Source organism: Salvelinus namaycush, chromosome 20 (genome assembly GCF_016432855.1).
Source record: "Salvelinus namaycush isolate Seneca chromosome 20, SaNama_1.0, whole genome shotgun sequence".
NCBI lineage: Eukaryota > Metazoa > Chordata > Actinopteri > Salmoniformes > Salmonidae > Salvelinus > Salvelinus namaycush.
This window is the reverse complement of record NC_052326.1, coordinates 5,412,468-5,439,551: the sequence shown is the minus strand read 5'-3', so window position 1 is coordinate 5,439,551 and position 27,084 is coordinate 5,412,468.

Below are 27,084 nucleotides of genomic sequence, written 5' to 3'. Positions count from 1 at the left end.
TATATACTAAATATATTTGTCACCAAATAATTGATTAAAACACACTGTTTTGCAATGAAGGTCTACAGTAGCCTCAACAGCACTCTGTAGGGTAGCCTGAGGACAGCTAGCTTCTCACCCCCTTCCATAGACTTACACAGTAATTATGACAACTTCCGGAGGACGTCCTCCAACCTATCAGAGCTCTTGCAGCATGAACTTTAATGTTGTCCACCCAATCAAAGGATCACTTTCACTTTCAGTTTCACTTACTTAGCAAGCAAATGCAGCTGGCTAGTTTAGTTACTCAACCACCCGGCTCAAACAGAGGGATGCTATGTTAGCTAGCTGGCTATGACTATCCAACACAACACTGGAACTCTTCCAAGTCAAGGTAAGCTTTTGGTTTTATTAATTTATTGCCACCAGGGCCCGCCGGTGTAACTGCTTACTGACTATACACTGTACACTATATGATTGTAGCGGGTTAACTAACACATTAGTTATATGAGCTATGTTGACTAGGATGTTACTTTAGCTAATATGGGGACAACGATGTAGGCTGTGTGTAGCAGATATAACATGGTTTGGCTTGGAGAGGTTTTTTCGCCTGGTCACATACAGCTGATGAGTTGTTCATTGAAGTCCACAAACGAAGGCAAAAGGTGAGAGGAGAAGAGTGCATAGAGGTGAGAATGAATACAACGTGGCTGCTATGAAGCTGAAGTGCGTTTATGCGTGATCAAGGGTGTATTCATTCCGTCAATTCCGTTGAAAAACGTTTCTTAAACGGAAGTAAATGAAACAGGGATAAAAATACCTGAATTTGTCTCATAGAAACTCTCGTTTGCAACTGTTGGACAAATGATGACATCCTAGATGAGCTAGATGCAGGCAAGAGTGTGCAAAGCGGTATTGAATGTGTCACTGTCTGTCCATGTGTCATTGTCTGTCATCTAAAAATGTTCTCTCGAACTGTGTGCACCTACGTTGTAAACTTTCATTCGTAGGCTAGGTTGTAGCAACCTCATGACGGGTATAGGGAAAATTTGATCATGAATCATGAAATAGCCTAAACCTATCGACGTTACATTGAATTGGGTGAAGGGAATATGAATGTCAGTCATCCAACTGACATGCTCAAGAGAAATGAGACCATGCTCATGAAAAAAAAAAAAAAACTCCCTCATCATAAACGGCACTGACCGCCACTGGTCTTCAGTATCTGTTATTCTATCTGGAATAGACATGAGTAAGTAACAATAAAATGAATCAAATAAAACAAATGCATCACTCGACTGCAGATGATGTTCAAGAGATCTTATCTGATATGTTCAGATGCTGCAGGTTTTGCAGGCCTGCGGGTTATCTCAGCATAGCTCTCTGGCTGAGCTCCTGGGATTCGCTCAGTTGACCGTTCTGGAGTTTATAGCTTATGGACATATAGATACATATCAATGGGGTTGTTCAAAGTATCTAAAATACTGAATGCAAACTATAGCCTCTCATTAGCTACTGAAAACCTTGAGAAATGTCTGATATTACAGTAGTTGGTGTGAGATCATTAGAACAAGCTACGTGGCCCTGAAGGAATAAGGTTTCACATTTTGACAGTAGAGGATTTTTCTTTTTATGCAGGTGGTATAGGGGTTCTTATTCCTATTCCGAAATGAACGGAACATTTTCTGAACATCTGAAATAGGAGTGTGATTGAAGGTGACGTGCTGCTGTGCTCACTATATGGTAGATGGCATCAGTGCCTGGTTCATATATTTCGGTCAAGGTGTTTGAGACAGACTCGATGCAACCTGTGCTGAACGGAATACACGTTGTCTCATTTGCATTCAAATAAGTAAATGATTTCTTGCACAGTGATGGGTTTGAACAGTCTGACTTGAACTCTAGGGGGCAACATCCAATGATTCTCAGATACAGGATACCTTTATGACGTCAACCTCCTTGAAATGGGCCAACAACGGAGCCCTATAACCAATGGTCTTTTAGCCTATATTTACTGTATTAATAGACTGATTCATAATTAGATTATTATCTCGGGTCAAAATGTCAGGTCAAGTCCACAGCCCAAGTGGAGAGTGTTATCCCTCAAAAGCATGAAGTAATACTTGAAGCACACAATTCTACAGTAATCCAGACAGTTCGATATCTCCCTAAAATCATATTCATTATAACTCAATCAACACACAGGATTAGCCTATACTTTTGTGTCTTGACTAATGAACTGAATGATTAAGCTATCCTTCAATAAGTATTTTGAAATCCACAATTGACTGTTTATGGAGCCAATTGTCTACAGATGTCGATGTCTTCTCACGACTCCCCTTTATTCTGCAATATCTTGTCAAAGTCTTTGCAATCACGAATCTTGAAAAAGCATAAGTGAAATTGAGGGTTGAAGTCAGTAAATAGCCTAGTATAAGCAACAGCTCACAGTGAGCCAGGGAGCAATAAATAGGCATATTTGTGCAATAATGAGGCATTGAATTTTACATCACAAAGAAATGGTAAATTGAACACAAAATCAATATTTTGCAGTAGCCATCTCAGTCTCCGGACTTGAACCCCATTGAAAACGGGGTGGCAGGTAGCCAAGTGTTTAGAGCATTGGGCCAGTAACCGAAAGGTTGCTGGATCGAATCCCTGAGCTGACAAGGTAAAAATATTTCCCTCTGCCCCTGAACAAGGCAGTTAGTCCACTGTTCCTCGGTAGGCCGTCATTGTAAATTAGAATTTGTTCTTAACTGACTTGCCTAGTTAAATAAAGGTTCAGTAAAAAAAATAAAAAGTAACCTGTGGTTTGAATTGAAGAGGGCAGTCCATAAACGCAGATGAAGGACATCAAGGATCTGGAAAGATCATTTATGAATGGTTTAAGATCTCATAACATTTTTAGTAAAAGGCTCAGTGCTGTTATCCGTGCAAAGTGAGGTTTTGAAAACAGAGGTGCTAATAATTTTGACCCCTTTTTTAATTTTTTAATACTTGTTATACAAAATCTCGTTATTTTTTATCTATTGTATTAGTATAAAATAATATAATTTTCCCCAAAAATATTAGCATACAATATGTATTTGTATAATTTATTTTATACAATTTTTTTTGCTTATCTTTATCAAGGGTGCCAATAAAATCTCACTTTTGACATAGCTAAAAGGTTATCAAAGCGCGGGAAGCTTTCATTGTGCGCACGACAGGCTGCTCTTTTTTTAGGAAGCAGCCGCACTTTCGGCATCAGAAGTGAGTGTCAGCACTGGAGAAAGAATACCTCGCACACTGTCACGTCTTTCTTCTGCCCCAGCACAGCGGAATATAAGACTCCAACGCAGAGATAGAGGTTCAAACGTCGTGTCGGAGCGGCAGGTAGGCTATAGGGAACCGGGGGACATCGGAATGCTCTGCCACTCTCCTCGCTCTTCTCTATCTGTTCTCAACTCCGCTTGCCATCAGTTACTGATTGAAGTCAAACAATCAAGCCGGGATTGCTGTCTACTGCCTTTCAGTAGGTCTACTCCCTCACTGCAATACCAATGCGAGGATACTGTCAGTGTATACAGTCAGCGAGTAAACGGACGGGAGGCGCGCATGTAAAATAGTCACTGACAAAATGGACAAAGGGAACTACATCATTGCTTCGCTTCTTTTTCAACTGCTGGACTTAATATGTGGACAGTTCTTTCCAGGTAAGTGTATTCTTGTTTCTCGGAAGTGCTTAGAAGCCTATAGGCTACTTTCATCTCAGTAGAGCCTGTGCTTTGGAGATGGCGATACGCAGGGACCGTGGGCAGGTGCATGCGTAGGAGTTAATGCTGCGTCTCCAACTTTTATTTTCGAATATTGTAGGCTACATACTTGAACCCACACGCACGCACGTACGCTCGCAACACACACACACACGGTATCAAAATGCACGCCGTTCGAGCACTTGTTACTCAAAGCGCAATTTGGGGAGCTTTGGTCAAGCTTTTTTTCACAAGTATTCTGGGCTATAGAACATGACATTGACAAAGTCGAGAATATTGACCTGTATCTGTAATGCAGAATCGTTATGACACAGATAGGCTAAGCTATTCACCACATAACCATTACACAAAGCAGCGGTAATTTCGGAGTAGTTTATAACGTGATAATAAGTAAACTACGCATAACGTTGAATAGGCTATACGTGGACCAACTCGAATAAACTCTGCTTTTATTTTTTTTTAAACAACATTTCACTATACACTAGGCTAATTCCTATAACCTAACCTATGTACGGATATAATCTACCTCCCATATTCATACTCGCGATTCGGGAATTAGGTTTTGATTATAAATAAGTGAAACAGACCCATTGCTACATTGTGGCAAAAGTTTTCGTGGAAAATATATTTGTGCTGTAACCTATATTTAAACAGTTTAACATGACGGTAGTTAGAGGAAATGTTAAAGGAACAGACTGCTGTCTCAGTCACGTTAGCTTTTTCTTGCTCTCAAACTGTAGTCTTGTTGAATATCTGATAGTAGGCCTAATGAACAAAACTATTAAATAAATGTAGGCCTTCTTCAAATCCACTGTTAATAAACAGAAAAACGAATCTAAATAAGAAAAGAAAAGGAATAATCATGACATTTGTGAACGTGGTTGAAATCCGTAGACTGAAAGGCCGAATTTCTAATTATTTATTTTATTTGTTTCACAATTTTTATCATACCTTTTCAGTGCGATTGAATTTCTTATCTCGTGTATGAGCAAGTCTACAAAAAGTATTCATCAGAGACGGATGAGAAAGCGAGACACCCCACTGGCTGTTATTTTCTTGTTTTTTTTCCTGGTTAAATGAAAGTCAATGAATTAAGTAGACCAGAACCTGCTGCTATTGCCTTGGGTGTCTATGGGACACGCACACAGTTAAGTTGACCGGAACTGACCATTTAAAAAAATATCAATGACCAGAGTGAATTATCTTCATTTATCCACCAACTTCGGTGTTCATGAGCTCGAGACGGTCTGCCTGCTGAGTTGTTCACCCGTAAGGTGGCGCTCTGGGCACATCATTATATTACGCTCACCCACACCAGAGGATCATGCGCGCAAGAGAACTTTACTAAACAGTCAAGGACAAAGATGGTTTTAAATCCGAGATCCTTGGAATACCCATTCTTCTTAAAAATAAATTAAGGCAGTTTATTACTTACGTTTGTTGTTATTTATCGTAGAAATTGATGATCACACTTTATGGATTGGTGTCCATTTTATTTATTTCCGATGCATATCTCCATATGGATTTGGTGGTCGACTGATTTATTTTTTAAATCAAACTTAATTCTTGGACAAACGCATGGAAACGTCTCTTTTGTTGTTGGTAATGTGCATTAGTTACACAACTTTAATATATAATGTGCAGTAGGCCCTGCTGTAAATTAGGATATTCTGTGTAGATATTTATTTTATTTTTATGAATTGATATATCATGCCAGTCAGTGATCTGCATTTCAGCACCACTCTCCCAAATAAGCAGAAGAACAGACAACCAACATTATTCATTTCAATGGGAAATAGTAGTGATGAATGCAGTCCATGGTGTTTTTTTTCACTGGCCATTGCCCCTTTGCCAAGGAAAGAAATCTAGTGGAAAAATGTAGCTTCTCTGCATACATTACCAAGGGCTCCCCACTCCTTTGCATACATCATCCTGCAGCACCCTAACACCTGCAATGTAACAGGAGACAGCAGTCACTCTGTATGCTGGAGAGGACACTCGCTAGCCAAGTGCTGCCAGACTAATGGTAATTCCAGGCTGATGCAGTGTCAGTGTTCAAGGCCCCTCTCGCCAGCCCTTCCATTTTAGGGAGCAGGTTCGTGTTTTTCGTCATAAATCTTGTTCTGGGCAGCAGCTCTGCAAAGTGGTCACTAGCTGGCACAGCCACAAAGTCATAATATCTGAAGATTTTTAAACTAACCCTAACCCTAACATTAGGCATACTGCTAACCCTAATGCCTAACGCTGACCTTAAATTAAGACGAAAACGCCCATTTTTGTTTTCATAAAAAAAAAAATATATATAGCCAATTTTTACTTTGCAGCTGGCCTATCTAAGGGAAAATAACTGTTCTGCCTCCAGGACAAAACTCATGACAATAAATGTCAACCTGCTGTTAGGGAAGGACACACACATTGGCGGCTTAGAGATAGTGTGCATGTGTGTGTGTGTGTATGTGTGTTTAACGTGAACTTCAGTTTGCTCCAGAGTATTTATAAACAATTTCTGTTAGGTTTTGTTGATATTCCACTATGGCTGAAGCTAAAAAGTGAGGGGTGTTATTTAGGATTGGTTTGACTTGGGATTTTATTTACACTGAACACAAATATAAACGCAACAATTTCAAAGATGTTACTGAGTTACAGTTCATATAAGGAAATCATTCAATTGAAATAAATTGATTAGACCTAATCTAAGGATTTCACATGACTGGGAACACAGATATGCATATCTTGGTCACAGATACTGTACCTTAAAAAAAAGTATGGGTGTGGATCTGAAAACCAGTCAGTATCTGGTGTGACCACCATTTGCATCATGCTGCATCTCCTTTGCATAGAGTTGATCAGGCTGTTGATTGTGGCCTGTGGAATGTTGTCCCATTCGTCTTCAATGGTTTTGCGAATTTGCTGGATATTGGCGGGAACTGGAACGCGCTGTGTACATGTCGATCCAGAGCATCTCAAACATGCTCAATGGGTGAAAAAGCCGTATGTGGAGGTCCTGGGCTGGCGTGCTTAAACGAAGCCTGCAGCTGTGAGGCCGGTTAAACATACTGCCAAATTCTCTAAAACAACGTATGGTAGAGAAATGAACATTCAATTCTCTGGCAACAGCTCTGCTGGACATTCCTGCAGTCAGCATGCCAATTGTACACTTCCTCAAAACTTGAGACATCTGTAGCATTGAGTTGTGTGACAAAACCGCACATTTTAGAGTGGCCGTTTACTGTCCCCAGCACAAGGTGCACCTGTGTAACGCTCATGCTGTTTAATCAGCTTGATATCAGCTTGATATGCCACACCTGTCAGGTGGCTGGATTATCTTGGCAAAGGAGAAATGCTCATTAACAAGGATGTAAACACATTTGTGCACCCAAGTTGAGAGAAATAAGCTTTTTGTGCGTATGGAACATTTCTTGGATCTTTTATTTCAGCCCACGAAACATCGGACCAACACTTTACATGTTGCGTTTATTTCTTTGTTCAGTATAGTTATTTTTAATTGAGTACTACTCTGTCACTATACTTCCATAATTGTGCTTTATTCCACAGGTAGGCAAAACATACACTTTAACTTTAAATTAGCTGTTGTGATTTAAGTAAAATTTATTTTGAATAACAATTTCAAAGAGGTCTGAATATTGTAATAGAAGATGGTTAAAGAAACTGGATGTCATCCAAACAAGAAATTGTGGCAAGCAATTCAACTGTGATTGCCCCAGCAAATGTAACCGGGAGTCACTCAAGCACTGATAGGGGAAACGACTACACCTCCAGAACTTCAGAGAGGGGAAAAATGTACTTCAAGTGGTCGAGAAATGAAACACCTGAGAGCACAAATGAGCTGGGAGGCTGTCGGAGAATTAATGAATTTCACACGCATGCCTATCCTTTGGGCCTTTTAGAAAAAAGTTTGAAAACAGTAAAAGAAGGAGAAAAATATATCTGGATCCCAATCAGTCCATGAGAACCTGTCAGAAGCCTAATTGTTTCTTTCAACTCTCTGTTATCGTCTGGCCCCTTGTGTTGCCGTGGCAGCAGCGGGGCAGCAGAGTGGCAGGAGCACTTTTTGACAAGCTGTCTGTCACTCACCGGTACTGTACTGTCTGTTTAGTATGCTCGCCCACCCGGTCACGTTCTCTCTTTTTTTCCAGAGAAGAGAGCTGCATTTGCTGTGTGAGTGGATGGAGCTGTATTTGCCAGCGGTCTGCTTATCTGCATGACTGTGTCACCCTAATCCACAGCACTTATTCTATTTGCCTGACTAAATGACAGCTTAATACAGGGGCAGGCCTGTGCCACAGGATGCTAAAGTGCAAGCCGCTGGAAGAATGTCTCTCTCTCTATGTCTCTCTCTCTCTCTCTCTTTTTTTCAATGACATACTTAAAAGCTAGATATCATGCCTGAAAACCTTGTTGTGAAGCAGAGGAGGAATGCCTGGTTTTATTGCTGACCGAGGCTCATATTCTTTGAGGTGAAAACCAGGGCCCGTATTTAGAAAGGGTTTTAGAGTAAGAGTGCTGAACTATCTAGGATCAGTTTTGTCCTTTAAATCATAATGAATATTGAGGGGGGAACTGATCTTAGATCAGTACTCTGACTTTTTGTGATACGGGACCTGACATTCTGTAGTTGCTCAAAGTTTAACCTGATATTTCAAGGCACGAAGCACATAATGACTCAGTAGAAAGAGGATGAGAGAGAGAAAGAGAGTGAGGGAGAGTGAGGGAGGGAGGATGAGGGAGAGGGGAAGATAGAGGGAGATGGCTATGAGAGAGGGAGAGAGAAATGGAGAAAAAGAGAGAGTCGGTGCAGGGGTTTCCTGATATACAGGGGTTTCCGAGGGTTTAAAAGGTGATACAATTTAATTATGTTTTTCTCATTGTGCAGCGCTGGATTTACAGGTATTGCCCAATTATTGAGAGATTCATGAAAGTACGGGGGGAAATTGATCCGTTGTACTGTCACCTGGGAATTGACAGAGCAGGTTAAGACATAAACCGTAATTTGAGCAAACACCTCTCTCGCCTTTGTTTGTGGTGTGAGAAAGGGACAAACAAATTATCAAAGCCTGACTGTCGAGGAAGTGACACACAATAGGACTATTATCTAGGAAAAAAAAACACAAACATTGTTTTCCTCTATTTTCATGTGTTCTATTCCTACGCCATACAGTATATGGACATTTTCGAATCAATTGATGGCGATTAGTATAGTTCTCACGTTAAAGAAACTGTTGGACTTGTGTTTGGATGTTATCGAGACTACACAGAAATACCAAATCATCCCTAAAAAAAGAACTCTAGTGTTGTAGCTAGCAATTAATCAGTGACATCCATCTCATGCTATCATCTTACACTATATTGTGTCTTGCCGGAATTCTATTCAGAGAGGAAAACTAAAGCTGAGGATTTTGAGACCATACACAGGAGACCAATCTCCCCACACCTTGGGTGTTTTCCAAATGGCACCCTATTCCTTACATAGTGTACTACTTTTAACCAGAGTGTCTATTGGCTCTCGTCAAAATTAGTGCAACTATATAGGAAATAGTGTGCTATTTGGGAAGCAGCTCTTCATTACACAGGAGCAGAAACTCTACTACTGAAATCAGTGGTGAGCAAAATGGAGATGGAGAGGGAGGGGGGAGAGAGCAGGAGAGTGTGGAGGCAAGATAGGGAGAGGGAAGAGTAAGAGGGGAAGGTTCGGGTTAGATAGGGGGGAGAGAGCGTATGAGAGAGAATGGAGAATGAAAGGGATGGATAGACGGAAAGAGGGAGCTCCTCTGTGTAGACTCAAGAGACTGTGCCAGTATAAGGAAGGTCCCCTCGAGGCTGTGCTTTTACGGTTTGCTCAACAATCCTCCAGCTCTCAAACAGGCGTCTTTCTACGCAATGTTTGCGAAGTAAGCCCTCAATTCTCCCAGGACTCACAGTACAGTAATCCAGCATCTGCCTCCTCTCTCCACTCTGCTCTCCCATCGTCTTTGACTGTTACCTTTCTTTCTCCATTGTCTCTCTTTCTCCTTGTTTTTCTCCTTCTCCTTCGCTTTCTCTGTCCCACCCACTCTCACACCAACAAGCCCGCACCAACTAGCCAGATATCTTCATCGATAATGGCATGCACCGTCATTTCTCCGTCTCTATTTCTCTCTCTCTCTCCTCCTCAAAGTGTGAGACGGATGGAGAAGTACATGCACATTCCCTTCCCCCACCGTCATTGTCAGGATCCATCAAAAATGTTACCGTTAATTGGACAGAGAGGAAGAGAGGGTTAACGTAAATTCAGACTTGATTAATAGATAATTACTTCTGTCGTCAACGGAAATAATTACAGGCAAATTGCTGCTCAGCCGTCTCTGCCTCTCCGTCAAACATTTATTTCAGATTTAGAGGGTAGCCATGGAAAAGTGCTTCTCATATTAGATTTTATAGGTACAGTGCACCAAAAAGTTGGTGACCACTGTATTAGTCTATAGTGCATTCGGAAACTATTCAGACCCCTTGACTTTTTCCATATTTTCTTACATTACGGAATTGTTCTAAAACGGATTAAATAAGAAATGTTCTTCATCAATCTACACACAATACGCCCTAATGACAAAGCGAAAACAGATTTTTAGAAATGTTTATTAAATGTATTAAAAATAAAAAAACAGAAATACCTTATTTACATAAGTATTCAGACCCTTTGCTAAGAGACTCGAAATTGAGTTCAGGTGCTTCCTGTTTCTGTTGATAATCCTTGAGATGTTTGTACAACTTGATTGGAGTCCACCTGTGGTAAATTCAATTGATTGGACATGATTTGGAAAGGAACACACCTGTCTATATAAGGTCCCACAGTTGACAGTGCATGTCAGAGCAAAAACCAAGCCATGAGGTCGAAGGAATCGTTCGTAGAGCTCCAAGACAGGATTGTGTCGAGGCACAGATCTGGGGAAGGGTACTAAAAAAATTCTGCAGCATTGAAGGTCCCCAAGAATACAGTGGCCTCCATCATTCTTAAATGGAAGAAGCTTGGAACCACCAAAAACTCTCCCTATAGCTTGCTGCCCGGCCAAACTGACCACTCGGGGGAGAAGGGCCTTGGTCAGGGAGGTGACCAAGGACCCAATGGTCACTCTGAAAGAGGTCCAGACTTTCTCTGTGGAGATGGGAGAACCATCCAGAAGAACAACCATCTATGCAGCTCTCCACCAATCAGGCCTTTATGGTAGAGTGGCCAGACGGAAGTAACTCCTCAGTAAAAGACACATGCCAGCCCGCTTGGAGTTTTTCAAAAGGCACCTAAAGGACTCAGACCATGAGAAACAAGATTCTCTGATCTGATGAAACAAAGATTGAACTCTTCAGCCTGAATGCCAAGCGTCACATCTAGAGGAAACCTGGCACCACTCCTACGTTGAAGCATGGTGGTGGCAGCATCATGCTGTGGTGATGTTTTTCAGCGGCAGGGACTGGGAGACTAGTCAGGATCGAGGGAAAGATGAACGGAGCAAAGTACAGAGAGATCCTTGATGAAAACCTGCTCCACAGCCCTCAAGACCTCAGACTGGGGCGATGGTTCAACTTCCATCAGGGCAACGACCCTAAGCACACAGCCAAGACAACGCAGGGGTGACATTGGGACAAGTCTCTGAATGTCCTTGAGTGGCCCAGCCAGAGCCTTGACTTGAACCCATCATACCCAAGAAGACTTGAGGCTGTAATCGCTGCCAAAGGTGCTTCAACAAAGTAAAGAGTCTGAATACTTATGTAAATGTGATATTTCCGTTTTTTATTTGTAAAAACTGTGCTAAAATTGATTAAAACCTGTTTTTGCTTTGTCATTATGGGGTATTGTGTGTAGATTGATGAGGGGGAAAAAACAATTGAATCCATTTTAGAATATGGCTGTAACGTAACAAAATGTGGAAAAAGTCAAGGGGTCTGAATATTTTCCGAATGCACTGTATATAGACTATGGCCTATTATTATGTGTGTTAACATATTGTTAGGCTATAATTTCAGTTTCTTTTGATGGTGTTTTAATTTGCAGTGTGTGACCTAATCTACTTTGATTGGGCTCCGTGCCAGCGATTTAAACTAGAAAAGCAATCTAATAAATACATTTCATATGCTGTTTACAGCAGCGGAATTGGAAATACCCCCCAAAAACTTGAACGGTGAAGATTGCATTTGATAGCGAGGTCGTCAGAATTGGCAAAGGTGCCATCAATATAGAGGTCATTACACTTGATATGGCCATTCCTCTGCCACAGCCTGAAAGTTGAATCCAGTTTAGCTGGAAGGAGGAGGTGATTATGACATATAGGACATTGAATAAAAAAATCACAGAATTAAAAATGTTGATGGAGTTTAAGAGTACTGCTAACAATTGGATTGGATGTGTAGGTTGAAGCTGAGAGAGGAATACTGGAGGTGACTAAAGCTGGCAAAGAGAAACAGGAGTTGGCTTCTGTTGACACTAGTCAGTTTCTGGAGTGTGAAGCCAGTAAATAATGTGTTGTATATGTATATTTGCTGCTCAGTAATCATTTACTGTATAAAGTTAGGAAGGGCTTGTCCTCCGTGTGTTCTATCTCTCTGGAGGAATACTTTACGTATTCTCACCACCCCATAAAAAGAAGATATAAGTTTAACCACTGAAATGAGAAAAGACATGGATAGAAAAAGAGGGAGACATTGTAACAAATACAGAAATCGGGGCAATACATTTATCTTGATACAATTCACTTTACCAGCTAAAGTAAGGTGGAGAATATTCCATCTCTGAAAGTCCAGAGATGTTAATAAGGGGAATTAAGTTGTCATCATGGAGGGAAGACAAGGTACAGGTGATATTGATCCATAAATATTTAAAGCCAGACTTGGACATACAAAATGGAATGGTATCCTGCGGAATTTGTAATGCTACTTCATTAATAGTAAAACATTCACTTTTCGAGAATTTCTATTCCTAACCCGAACAAACACACCAAACCTACTCAGTAGATCCACTATATCCGGGACACACGCTTCAAGGTCTGATATATAAAAGCAAGTCATCTGCATACAAGAAACTTTGTGTTCCAGTCCCCATCTGTAAATACTGTGTATTGAGGGTGTGACCTTAAGCATAATAGAAAGGGGTTCTATTGCCAGGGCAAATAACAGAGAGTACAATGGACATCTTAGGCGTGTGGCCCTTGACAATGGGAAACACTGTGAACGCAGTTTGTTTATACTGACGCCTTGAGTAATGAGTAAAACAATCAGATCCGAGAAACGAAGTTCACTCCAAAGCCACATTTTCCCAGTACAGAGAATAAATAGTCCCATTCTACCCTGTCAAATGCCTTCTCTGCATGTAAAGAGATAATTACTTCAGGAACGTCTGAAGATGCAGGAGTGTATGACATTGAGCAGATGCCGATTGTTAGAAAAGGAGTGGCGACCCTAAATAAACCCTGTCTGATCCATTGATACGAGGTCTGTCATAGTAGACTTTAATCGAGAGGCGAGCCGCGAACATTTTAACGTCTGCATTCAAAAGCGAGAAAGGTCTGTAATGAGCCACACTCATATGCATCTTCGCCGGGTTCTCCATCAGAGATTGGGCTACTCTGGTCCAGGCCATGTTTGAACATTTCAAGAAGGAGTGGTGCCAGTTTGGCAGAAAACTTATTGTAAAATTCGATTGGGTAGCCATCTGGGCCAGGGGATTTCCCTTGCAATTATTAATTTCAATGGGATTAACTGTTTGAATACGTGAGGTAGCGTACATTTTGGGAATCAGCTGTGAGGCAGATTTGCACTTGAGCTGTTGAGCTAGAAGTCGACTAGTCTTTTCTCCATGCTTGCAAACAAAACCACTTGCGCGGAGTAAATGCTGCTTCGTCTTATCCGTGGAAAAATAAACAAAACAGCTGATTAATGGTATTCTGGAATTTGAGCAACAATACACTAAAGGCCTTTCTTTGTAACGTTCTGGTGATGGAAAGTGGCATTAATCAGCTGTAGTTGTTGTTTAATTTTTGTTGTTTTTTGAGAAAAGAGGAATAGGAAATTATTTTCCCAAACCATAGATGGAGAGATCGGATGTGTTTTATTTGTCTCAATAAAGACATCAATTGCATTTCTAAAAACCTGTTTTGATTTGCCATTATGGGGTATTGTGTAGATTGATGAGGGGAAAAAAACAATTTAATACAGGCTGTAATGGGAAAAAAAATGGAAAAAGTGAAGGGGTCTGAATACATTCCCGAATGCACTGTATATTCGAATGAAACGAGCCTCTCCAGAAGTCGATGAAGTGACAATAGCAATTCAGCTCGGAGGACCGAATTGGCCATTATGTTCTCGAAATGGGTGTCACAGCGCTCATCGCCTTTGATCCCAGATGGTTCCCAGGGACGGGTCCACCTCCTGGCCTCAGTCACGTCCACGAGAGGACATTGTGTCATTCAAAGATGCCCTTTTCTAACCTTTCCTGTTACCTCTTGTCAGGCCTTGAGAGACTTCATCGCTTAATTTATTGGCTTCCGAGGACTTGACAGTGCCGTGTCAGAAAGAAATGGTCTATTCTGGAAGCTCGTCTCATGCGGCTGCTCCTTTAGCTTAGCCAGGTGGAGCTTTTTAGCCACCAGTGATTTGTACGTTGTGAAGGAGAACGGTGTCCATCCATGCTTTGGCTTAGGTATGGTTCAGTATGACGTTAAAAGTGCACACTGTAGTTCACGCTGATCAGGGTGGTGTTTTTACTCATGGACTTTCTGGACCGCGTCAATCTCCCTTGAACATGTTATTAGGCCCTATAACTGACATACTGTATAACCACCGTCTTCAAATAAGGGATCTCAATAAGACAACCAGTCAACCTTGTCTATGCATCAGCTCTTTGGCTAACAAAAGGGGATTTGAAAAATACAGTCTCAACCCCCTTTCTGAGGATTAAAGAAAGACAGCGGCAGACAAATAGGAGGGGAAAGTGAAAGTATTAAATTGCATTAAAGTCAATGTTAGCCCGGCAGAATGAAAGCTGGCAGTAATGAACTGGCTGAGCTCCTTCAAGACCTGGGGCTTTGTCGGAGTGATGCGTCTGGAAGGGTAACAAAGACCCCTTGTGCATTCTCTCCCTCCAGAGAGACCATTAACCTTTCCCCAGCATTCACACGCACACTTCCCCCAGACACTTCCTCTACCGCCAATGGCCCGCTTTGTTTCTTCGCGGGAAGATTAAATGCCCCTAATTGGTTAGGCTAATGTCAATTTGTCGGAGTGTACTAATGCCTGCCACATTATTTAGTCCCTTGTGAAAAGGTCAGGCTTGGGCGCTCGTGTGCCCTGAGATATACTTCTACACTACACTACAGTAAGTCTCGACCCAGCCCTGTCACTGGGTAGAAGAAAAACACTTGAAGTGAGTGTCTTTGTGAGTTCTGCCAGGACGGTGATAAAGGTGACCAAAGCGTTGTTTTTGACTCTGAACCAGGTGCAGGCTTTGGCTGGAGTTTAAAAAAAATCTTGTTCCATGTCATAAAGCCGTGAACACAAATGGGCGATAAGAGGCACAACTAATCATCGCCCTGCTCCAGGTTGGCGAGGTGTGATTTGCAGACAATTGCACAGTCTTGCACGAACTGGCACATTTTCTGGCTGGCGCTTGCATTGTTTTTTTCCTAACAAATAATAACTTAGGACATGTGTGCATTCCTATCAAATTAAGTGCCTTATTTTCTGTATATCGTGGGTTAGGGTTAGGGTAGCATACAGTAGGTATGTATGTATGTTTTTATGTATGTATGGAGCATAATGTATTTAAAGTTTTATTCACGTTTTCAAGTTCTGGTGACAAATAATTATTGCATTGATTGTAATGGACACCTATGATGCGTGTAAAATCATTTTTTGAAGGTTGTACTGATTATAATGAGCTAATGCTAAGCTATTTGCCAGCTACGTGTGGTGCCATGTATGTTGTACCTAACATGGGTTTGTTATGATTTTCTTTGAGCTAAGTTAGCATTAGCTAGCTAGCTAGTCATTCACCTCTCTCGAGACTATGTATTAATGCTACAATCTCAGGGTTTGACTCTGGTTAATTGAATGTTTTCATATGCTTTCTCGCAGGTGTAATGCCTTTAATTGTTTCAGTCTGTGTTTAGATATATATATTGATTTAAGATCTTGGTTGGCCACTGTTGTTGATATTTTTTTAAATTTTGGTTGTGTTTGCAGGGTCGTTCCCTGCTGTCTTTATTGCAGTCGCGCTTTGGTCGCACTGCACCTGAGTATCAGGTTTTACTCCCTGTAGTTATGAACGTAGATGTGCTGGGACAAGGCATGGATCACGCCCCTAACACAACACATGGGCTCAAAGTCTTGACCAACAGAAACCTTTTATTTTACTCTTGCTGTTTGTTCGAGCTAATAGAGGATACAGGTGACTGACTTTTGACAGTAACACTGTTTATGATTGAGTTCAAACTATTTAAAATTGGCGTTGAAAAATACTTATCTGTTAATAATTGGGAGCCCTCTTTTGTAGGTTAAGTTATGTGACAGATGGTTAACCGGGAGTTTGATCTTATTTGGGGAAGCCTGCAGTCCGCCTTAGAGGCGAGCATAGGACAGTTTTATTTTGCGCTGTTTTTATTTTTGATGTATTATTATGAGGATTTTGTGTAAGGGGGGTGGGGGGGGGTTATTTTGCCCAACTTTTTGGTACATGCTTTTTTTAATCACAGGATATGATTGGTGGTCTAATGCAGGGTTTTCACCTCTACCCCAGACTCAATTTAGTCATTTTCATTTCGAATGACTGACACGTCAGATATTGGGGTGGGAGTTGCGGTCGGCTATTAGGTTTACAAGCTGGAACGTCAAAGCAATGAATGGCCCGGTTAAATGAGCTAGAGTATTTGCTTATCTTAAGAATTTAAAAACCGATATAGCATTCCTAGAAGAAACATACAAGAATCTGTGGACAGCAGATCGTGGTAGACTCCATAAAGCTTTGGTAGGACAAATATTTAATTCCAAATTCAATGCTAAGGCAACGGGAACAGCAATACTTATTCATAAGAAAGTACAATTTACTGCATAGAGACAGATAAAATGCATTCGATCTCACCAGTTACGCTTTGGGAAACACTTAAAGTTGTTCTTATTTCCTATTCCTCTTTTCTCAAAAAACAACAGAAAATTAAACGACAACTACAGCTGATTAATGACATTCTGGAACTAGACCAAAAATACTCCTTTCCATCACCAGAACGTTACAAAGAAAGGCCTTTAGTGTATTGTTGGTCTAATTCCAGAATAGCATTAATCAGCTCTTCAAACTCAGTACAATTTACTATCCACAGATAAGACTAAGCAGCATCTACTCCGCGCAAGTGGCTTTGTTTATGAGCATGGAGAAAAGGCTGGTTGACTTCTAGCTCAACGGCTCAAGTGCAAATCTGCCTCACAGCTGATTCCCCAAATATACGCTACCTCACGTATTCTGACAGTTAATCCTATTGAAATTAATAATTGCAAGGGAAATCCCCTGGCCCAGATGGCTACTCAATCAAATGCTGGCACCACTCCTTCTTGAAATGTTCAAACATGGCCTGGACCAGAGTAGCCCAATCTCTGATGGAGAACCCGGCAAAGATGCATATGAGTGTGGCTCATTACAGACCTTTCTCGCTTTTGAATGCAGACGTTAAAATGTTAGCGGCTCGCCTCTCGATTAAAGTCTACTATGACAGACCTCGTATCAATGGATCAGACAGGGTTTATTTAGGGTCGCCACTCCTTTTCTAACAATCGGCATCTGCTCAATGTCATACACTCCTGCATCTTCAGACGTTCCTGAAGTAATTATCTCTTTACATGCAGAGAAGGCATTTGACAGGGTAGAATGGGACTATTTATTCTCTGTACTGGGAAAATGTGACTTGAGTGAACTTCATTTCCTGGATCTGACTGTTTTACTCATTACTCAAGGCGTCAGTATAAACAAACTGCGTTCACAGTGTTTCCCATTGTCAAGGGCCACACGCCTAGGATGTCCATTGTACCCTCTGTTATTTGCCCTAGCAATAGAACCCCTTTCTATTATGCTAAAGGTCACACCCTCAATACACAGTATTTACAGATGGGGACTGGAACACAAAGTCTCCTTGTATGCAGATGACTTGCTTTTATATATCAGACCCTGATGTGTGCGTCCCGGATATAGTGGATCTACTGTGAAGATTTGGTGTGTTTGTTCGGGTTATAGAAATACATTCTCAAAGTGAATGTTTTACTATTAATTAATTAGCATTACAAATTCCGCAGGATACCATTCCATTTCGTATGTCCAAGTCAGGCTTTAAATATTTATGGATCAATTTCACCCGTACCTTGTCTTCCCTCCATGATGGCAACTTAATTCCCCTTATTGACTAATTTAAACTGGACTTTCAGAGATGGATTATTCTCCACCTTACTTTAGCTGGTGAAGTGAATTGTATCAAGAAAAATGTATTGCCCAGATTTCATGGTCCTATATGTAATAATCACCTCTTCCTTCCAGCTAAACTGGATTCAACTTTCAGGCTGTGGCAGAGGAATGGCCTCACCAAGTGTAATGACCTCTATATTGATGGCACCTTCTCCAATTTTGACGACCTCGCTATCAAATGCAATCTACACCGTTCAAGTTTTTTTGTTGCTATTTTCGCTATTGTATACAGTAGGCCTATAGGATAACATAATAACCTGAAAATGTTAGGCTGATGTGTGTTTGCTTTGTAACATTTAATTTTTGTAACTCGATGACTTTTCTTTTCTTTTAAGATGTGTTTGAAGGCATTCTGGCTGGGGGGTGTTATGGGGTGAGGGAGGTTGAGGGGGGGACAAAAAGGGGAAAAATGTCCAATGTCTTAATGTTTTATCCTCCACAGACCATACCCCCTCCCCTCCCCCCTTTTTATCACGGAATACCGAAACTTGTAGTATGGTCTCAATAGAATTATCCATAGCCTATACTATAGGCTATAGGCCTAGGCTATATAAATACCATGCTCGGAGAAGCACAGGGCAAAGTTATATTTTGAAGAAAATGTACTTCCTTCCCGAGTTTTTCTTCAAAGGGCTCTTTTACTAGGCTGCCTGCGCACATTCATCCACTTGCAACATATTTCCAGCCTCCAAACAGTGGTGAATGGAAAGATCATTTTTTTTACACAAAACACCAAAAACTGCAGGCCTAATGACATTTGGCAATGGGCATTAGGCCAGAATTTATGTGTTCACTGCTGTCCGAGCACATCTCGGTGTGTCGGGCACTCATCTCTGCCTTGGCAAAATGTCAGTTTTCTCGTTGAACTTGAACAAATTGCCATCGATAAAATGCTACTGTGTTCATTGTCCGTATATCATGGAGCACTCTGTTCACAACGTTGACATCAGCAAACCGCTCGGCCCGACGCCATACACGTGGTCTGCGGTTGTTAGGCCGGTTGGACGTACTGCCAAATTCTCTAAGATAAATGAACTTTAAATTCTCTAGCAACAGCTCTGTTGGACATTGTTGCAGTCTGTATGCTCCCTCAAAACTTGAGACATCTGTGGCATTGTGTTGTGTGACAAAACTTTGCATTTTAGAGTGGCCTTTTATTGTCCCCAGGTTTAATCAGCTTCTTAATATACCACACCTGTCAGGTGGATGGAGTATCTTGGTAAAGGAGAAATGCTCACTAACAGGGGTGTAAACACATTTGTACACAACATTTTAGAGAAATAAGCTTTTTATGTGTAAAGAGAATTTCGGCGATCTTTTATTTCGGCTCATGAAACATGGGACCAACACTTTACATGTTGCGTTTATATTTTTGTTCAGTGTATGTTGGTTGGTGATACGGGTTCGGACACGTCCTTGCACTTTGAAAGCGATAATGTCAAGCTGAGTGAACTAAGTAAACAGCAGATACGTTTGGCGTTTTTGATGTTTGATGCTGTGAAACTTGGGGAATACCTCTCAGATTAGTAAATCGTGTCATGATCACAGTGGTGAAGCAGGAGCTCGATTGCTCTCTGTCTCATGGAAATAGTTGCCGTGTTGGTTGTAGTTGGTTGTTTTGTCTTGTTTTAACCCATGTAATTCATATGGAAATGGCCCAAGCTGCTTGCTATAGCTAGCTAGCTGGCTAGTCTGTCATGCAAGGAAAGTTGTGTATGGCTGTAAATTTGGGCTGTGCTTGCAAAGTCTCAACCTCAGCTGTCACTATCACTAGCTGGCTATACTGATACCCAGCTAACTAGCCACCGAAATGGAGGTTAGAGTACTTCGTGTTTATCTTAGGTCATGGTTGCTAGGTACAGATATTCATAGGCTATACATTGCCTCGTTTTCCTATTATTTGACAGCTTAGCTGTCATGTTAAGGTAGATGCCCGTGCAGTGGAGCTTGTATGATATTGAGTTGCAGTGATATTTGTTTACATACTGTAGCAGCTAACAAGTTGCTTGTTTTGTCCTGTTTCTACTGATGCAATTCATTTCTACCGCTGAAATTCACCCTACACAGTGATTATTAAGAAGAGAGTATGTGTATGGTTTAGAAAAAGAGAGGAAGGAAGATAGAGAGACCGTGTGAGTGACAGAGAGAGAGATGATGTTCCTGACCACAATTGTATCCTATTTGTTGCTCCGTTCCCCGCTCTCTCTCCTCCTCCCCTCTCCCTCTTTTAGTCTGTTCCTCTAGGTCAGTGAAAGCGAGGGAAGTGATGTGGAGAGTCAGGGCTCAGCAGCAGAAGGCAAGGAGGAAGAGGAGTTAGAGATGGTAGGAGGGATAGAGCTGTGGAGCGTGGAGGAAGAGGAGGCAGGATTGGAGCGAGAGGAGGGAGAGAGGAAGAGGAGAGAGCGGAGACTGGAGGGAGAGGAACATGGAGAGGAGGAGGAAGAGGGAGAGGAGGAGGCAGAGGAGGAGGGAGTGGAAGAGGGAGAGCACACCAGAGAGGGTAGCCTACATTTCCATGGAGTGACTCTGCCCCAAGTCCCACCATTCACCCTTGTACAATACAGCCTGGGCCCCTAAAGTGACAGTGACAGGGTTTTGGACAGATTTTTTTTTTTTTTCTTTCAGATGTGGTGTTTAATACCAACCTGTCCGCCACCAGATCCAATTCACTGAATTGTTTTGAAACACTTTATGAATATAATTACAATTATATATTTTTTTCTTTTTCTAATTGCAAGTGTATTTAATTAACATTGTAAAATGAATGGATTCACATACAAGGTGTATAACTTAAGTTGCAACGCATTAACAAGCATTGCAAGGCATTATTCCAGGCGTGATCAGAGAGGCCCTGGGGTGGAGAGACAAAGAAAGAGAGAGCGTATCTCACCACAGCAGGTCAGGAACAAAGAAGAGAAAGAACAAGGAATCTAAGACCTTTCATAACCATTTGTTTAGGTAAAAAATCTGAGTTGTTGACCAACAGAATACTGTTGAGTTAACCTCCAAACAGATATCAGACCTACAGGGTGTAAAGGCAACTGAACGGGGGTTGTCAAGAGCAACACAGAGAAGGCTGAATTCCGGAGAAGACAACACATTTTTTTGCGTCACTTTGGGGGCTGAAGATGACAATTCCCAATAACTACACTATATATACAAAAGTACTTGGACATCCCTTCAAATGAGTGGATTCAGCTATTTCAGTCACACCCGTTGCTGACAGTCAATCGAGCACACAGCCATGCAATCTCCATAGACAAACATTGGCAGTAGAATGACCCCACTGAAGAGCCCAGTGACCTTCAACATGGCACCATCACAGGACACCACCCTTCCAACAAGTCAGCCTGTCAAATTGTCTGAATATTGTCCTCTGGTCACATTTTTGATTATTTTTTTTTAAATAATATGAGTGAGTAATATAGTCAAATTTACTACAATTTAAATACTCTAGGGTTTTTTGCGTGTTGAGAGTTAATACGTTTTTGATAATGCGTGACTGTCTTTAGACAATGAGTGTTATTCCTATTGACATGAATGTGACGTGGTGCTCGTTAAAACTAAGTTAACTTTGCTTTTGAGCTAGAGTGTGCCTGTTTGTTTGAAATGTGTGAAAAATGTGCTTTATCGTCAACATTTCAATAATCTACAGCAGCATTCTAGAAATAAATTGGGTTCTGGACCTCATAATAACCCATATTCGAGTAAATTACATTACAATTAAGCGGCAGGGGTGCAGCCACAGAGATTATCTGAAACTAGGCTAATTCCAGAAGGCCTAATTCATTTAAACAGTCCGTTTTAATTTGACTTTAGGTTTCAGGTTGTATTTATGCGCACCAAAGAAAATAAGTGAAAGACACAACAGTACAGATTAAAAAAAAACGTGTAAAAATGGTATGCAGGTGAGGTTGGAAGCCCAAAAGCCCACCATAAATATAAGTACAATTTTTTTGTTTGTTCAATCAGTCAAACAAAGCATATTAATTCTAATTGTACATGATACTGTATACTCAGTATACAAGAAAAACCATTAGGCTACTAACAACAAGAGGGATTTGTGTTGGAGCCTATTTCTTCCTAATCAAGAAATAAGAGGTAGGCCTACTTGTTTGACAGACTAAATTATAGTCTGGTATCTATAGATTTTGTCAGCCAATTCCTTCAATCACCATGCACTCCTTAAATACTGTATCTCAGTGTCAGTCTGGTGTGTTAAGTTAAAACCAGGACTCGAATTGAGGGCGTATGTGAGGGTATTGTGGAATTTGTTAAAGACAATGACTAAAAGCATAGGCCTACCCCTTGTTATGATAGACCTGGTTATATAAAGCGATCTATAAGGATGCTTTAGTCTGCAATACTAGAAACAAGCTGTACAATTCCCGGGAAAGATGTGAATCCGATGCATATGGGATACCTTTGGTTTGTCTCTGACATTCCGAGGCTATAGCCAAGGAGGAAAACAATTTGCTACGTTAGACATTTCAACAAGCTATTAAACAACATACTAATTCTTAAATCACTCATGAGCAAGCCGGGTAGCCTAAGAAGGAACAAAAATGTGTTCTTTAAGCAATACTATTATTCTTATTTCAAGGCTATAGCCTGCCATTTAAGAAATCAATTGTGAAGCATTTGTGACATGCTAAAGGCTGGCAGGAGCACTCAGCATTTCAGCAGCACATCAACAACAGCACTTCCTCAACATGCCTATACATTTCACGTTTAGGCTGTATAAAATGAAATGTAAAAAAAAGATTGACTTAGAATTAAATAATAATGAAATGAAAAAATGCCTTATTAGGCTATACAGTCATTGTAAGCCTTTGAATTAGAAATACGAGTTTGGCCACTCTTTGGTTTGACGATCATGCAGTGAGATATGCATGCCTAGTTTGTTAATATAACATGACAGATGCTCTTATATCTCCATGCCCTATTCACAGTCAACAGAAATCTATTTTCTGACAACAATATCATGAAATAAAATAGAATAAATTCAAAAAATTATAGTTTCCCAAATTTAAAAAAAAGTGCATATAGGCCTACCTGATGATATGTGGCTGCTGTGGTAAACAACTAATGCTTTTTCTCGGATTCATTGATGATCAGATACTTTAGTTGAAAGTGATTATGTTGCTCTCAATTGTTTACAGTTGATAGACAACTTTAGCACTGTTACAAACTTAGACTATTCTTTTTTTTTAACAATAGCCTGTATAGAAATCAAAACGTTTCCTGTGCTGCAGCATGCTCATATTCGTTGTCATGCTCTGTTGTGCTATTAAAAAAATATTCTGCTTGTCTCCAGTCATGTAAAATTACGTAGAATTGCATGAAATGCATTGATAAAAGGAACATCTGATGATAGCTTTTATTATAATGAGTATAGGGGAGTTTTTTCCCCTAAGCTATCAGGGAGGGTTAAGTAAAAATATATTTTTCTGAAAGGAGGGCCATCCAGGTCCAATTTTCTCCAGGTGTCCCTCATTATAAATAAGGCACAGTCCCTTACTCATTGCTAGTCGCCTGTCCTGAGGAACCACTGCACTCACTGGGAGTCTGGGCTGCATCATGTTACCTACCCACTCATGCTGCACAGAAGTTAACACACTTGAATAATGCAACATGGCTTGTATAAATGTCGCAACTGTTACTGTTTGCAAAACAATGTCCATTACAGGCTAGAAAACTTTACAATGCAAGATGATACCGGTAGCTTACAGCTTTGTCGGCTAACTTTCCTTGCTAGTTTATAGCTTAAGCTAACATGAATTCACTACTCTCGTGCTTTGTTTGTGATAATACGCAAACCATAATGCAAAATATGCTGATTTCAAAGTTGATTGTCACCAAAAACCAAAAACATTATTCATTCACTTCGTCTCCCTCACTTCATGTCTCTCCTGTCTCTTTCACTGTGTGTGTGTGTTTGTGTGAAAGACGTCACATTAGCTCTTACAGTGTCTTGCGAAAGTATTCATCCCCGTGGCATTTTTCCTATTTTGTTGCTGTCACGTTCTGACCTTAGTTCCTTTTTATGTCTTTATTTTAGTTTGGTCAGAGCGTGAGTTGGGGTGGGCATTCTATGTTGTTTTTCTATGTTTTGTTCTATGGTTATATATCTATGTGTTTGGCCTAGTATGGTTCCCAATCAGAGGCAGGTGTCAGTCGTTGTCTCTGATTGGGAGCCATATTTAGGTAGCCTGTTTTCCTTTGTGTTTTGTGGTTGGTTGTTTCCTGTGTCTGTACCATACGGGACTGTTTCGATTTTCGTTTGTTCATTCACTTTGTTATTTTGTATTTTTGTAGTGTTCAGTTTTATTTATTAAAATGGACACTTACCACGCTGCACATTGGTCCGATATCTCTTACTCCTCGTCAGAAGAAGAGGAAAGTCATTACAGTTGCCTTACAACCTGGAATTAAAATGGTTTTTGGGGGGTTTGTATAATTTGATTTACACAACATGCCTACTACTTTGTAGATGCAAAATATTTTTTATTGTGAAACAAACAAGAAATAAGACAAAAAAACAGAACTTGAGCGTGCATAACTATTCACCCCCCCAAAGTCATTACTTTGTAGAACCACCTTTAGCTTACAGCTGCAAGTCTCTTGGGGTATGTCTCTATAAGCTTGGCACATCTAGCGACTGGGATTTTTGCCCGTTCTTCAAGGTTAAACTGCTCCAGCTCTTTCAAGTTGGATTGGTTCCGCTGGTGTACAGCAATCTTTAAGTCTTACCACAGATTCTCAATTGGATTGAGGTCAGGGCTTTGACTAGGCCATTCCAAGACATTTAAATATTTCCCCTTAAACCACTCGAGTGTTGCTTTAGCAGTATGCGTAGGGTCATTGTCCTGCTGGAAAGTGAACCTCCGTCCCAGTCTCAAATCTCTGAAAGACTGAAACAGGTTTCCCTCAAGAATTTCCCTGTATTTAGCGTTATCCATCATTCTTTCAATTCTGACCAGTTTCCCAGTCCCAGCCGATGAAAAACATCCCCACAGCATGATGCTGCCACCACCATGCTTCACTGTGGGGATGGTGTTCTCGGGGTGATGAGAGGTGTTGGGTTTGCACCAGACATAGCTTTTTCAATTTGAGTCTCATCTGACCAGAGTACCTTCTTACATATGTTTGGGAAGTCTCACATGCCTTTTGGTGAACACCAATTTGTTTCTTTAAGCAATGGCTTTTCCACTCTTCCGTATAGCCCAGCTCTGTGGAGCATAAGGTGGTCCTATGGACAGATACTCCAATCTCCGCCTTGGAGCTTTGCAGCTCTTTCAGGGTTATCTTTGGTCTCTTTGTTGCCGCTCTGATTAATACCCTCCTTGCCTGGTCCGTGAGTTTTGGTGGGTGGTCCTCTCTTGGCAGGTTTGTAGTGGTGCCATATTCTTTACATTTTTTAATAATGGATTTAATGGTGCTCCGTGGGATGTTGAAGGTTTCTGATATTTTTTAATAACCCAGCCCTGATCTGTACTTCTCCACAACTTTGTCCCTGACCTGTTTGGAGAGCTCCTTGGTCTTCATGGTGCCGCTTGCTTGGTGGTGCCCCTTGCTTAGTGGTGTTGCAGACTCTGGGGCCTTTCAGAACAGGTGTAGATATACTGAGATCATGTGACACTTAGATTACACACAGGTGGACTTTATATAACTAATTATGTGACTTCTGAAGGTAACTGGTTGCACCAAATCTTATTTAGGGGCTTCATAGTAAAGGGGGTGAATACATATGCACGCACCACTTTTCCGTTTAGAATTGTTTTGAAACAAGTTTTTTTCCCATTTTACTTCACCAATTAGGACTATTTTGTGTATATCCATTACATGAAATCCAAATAGAAATCAATTTAAATTACACTATAAAGTAATAAAGTTGACAATAAAGTAATTCCCAAATGGAAGGGAAACAGATTATTTTCCATCTGTAGCCCCATGAAATCATCTAAAACAAGCTCAATAACTGCACATCATGCACGCACTCCTATTGAATATGCATTCACCTGTAATGTGATATAGGCCTAGGCTAATTGATTTACCCAGTTTATCAATAGAGATTTACCATTCAATTATTACCATTTATGTTGTTATATACACTGAACAAGAATATAAACGCAACATGTAAAAAAAAAAAATACGATTTTACTGAGTTACAGTTCATAGAGATGGTTGTCCTTCTGGAAGGTTCTCCCATCTCCACAGAGGAACTCTGGAGCTCTGTCAGAATGACCATCAGTTCCCTTCTCCCCCGTTTGCTCAGTTTGGGCAGGCGGCCAGCTCTAGGAAGAGTCTTGGTCGAGGCAAACTTCTTCTATTTAAGAATGATGGAGGCCACTATGTTCTTGGGGACCTTTTAATGCTGCAGAAATCCCCCAGATCTGTGCCTTGACACAATCCTGTCTCGGACCTCTACGGACAATTCCTTCGACCTCATGGCTTGGTTTTTGTTCTGACATGCACTGTGGGAACTTATATAGACAGGTGTGTGCATTTCCAAATCATGTTCAATCAATGGAATTTACCACAGGTAGACTCCAATGAAGTTGTAGAAACATCTTAAGGATGATAAATGGAAACAGGATGCACCTGAGCTCTCATAGCAAAGGGTCTAAATACGTACGTAAAAGATATTTTTGTTTCTTATTTTCAACAGATTTTCAAACATTTCTAAAAACCAGTTTTCGCATTGTCATTATGGGGTATATTGATGAGGAGATATATTTTTTTATCCAATTTAGAATAAGTCTGTAACGTAACAAAATGTTGAAAAAGTCAAGGGGTCTGAATACTTTCCGAATGCACTGTATTTGGTCATTTTAGCATGAACAGGTTAATTTCATAAAG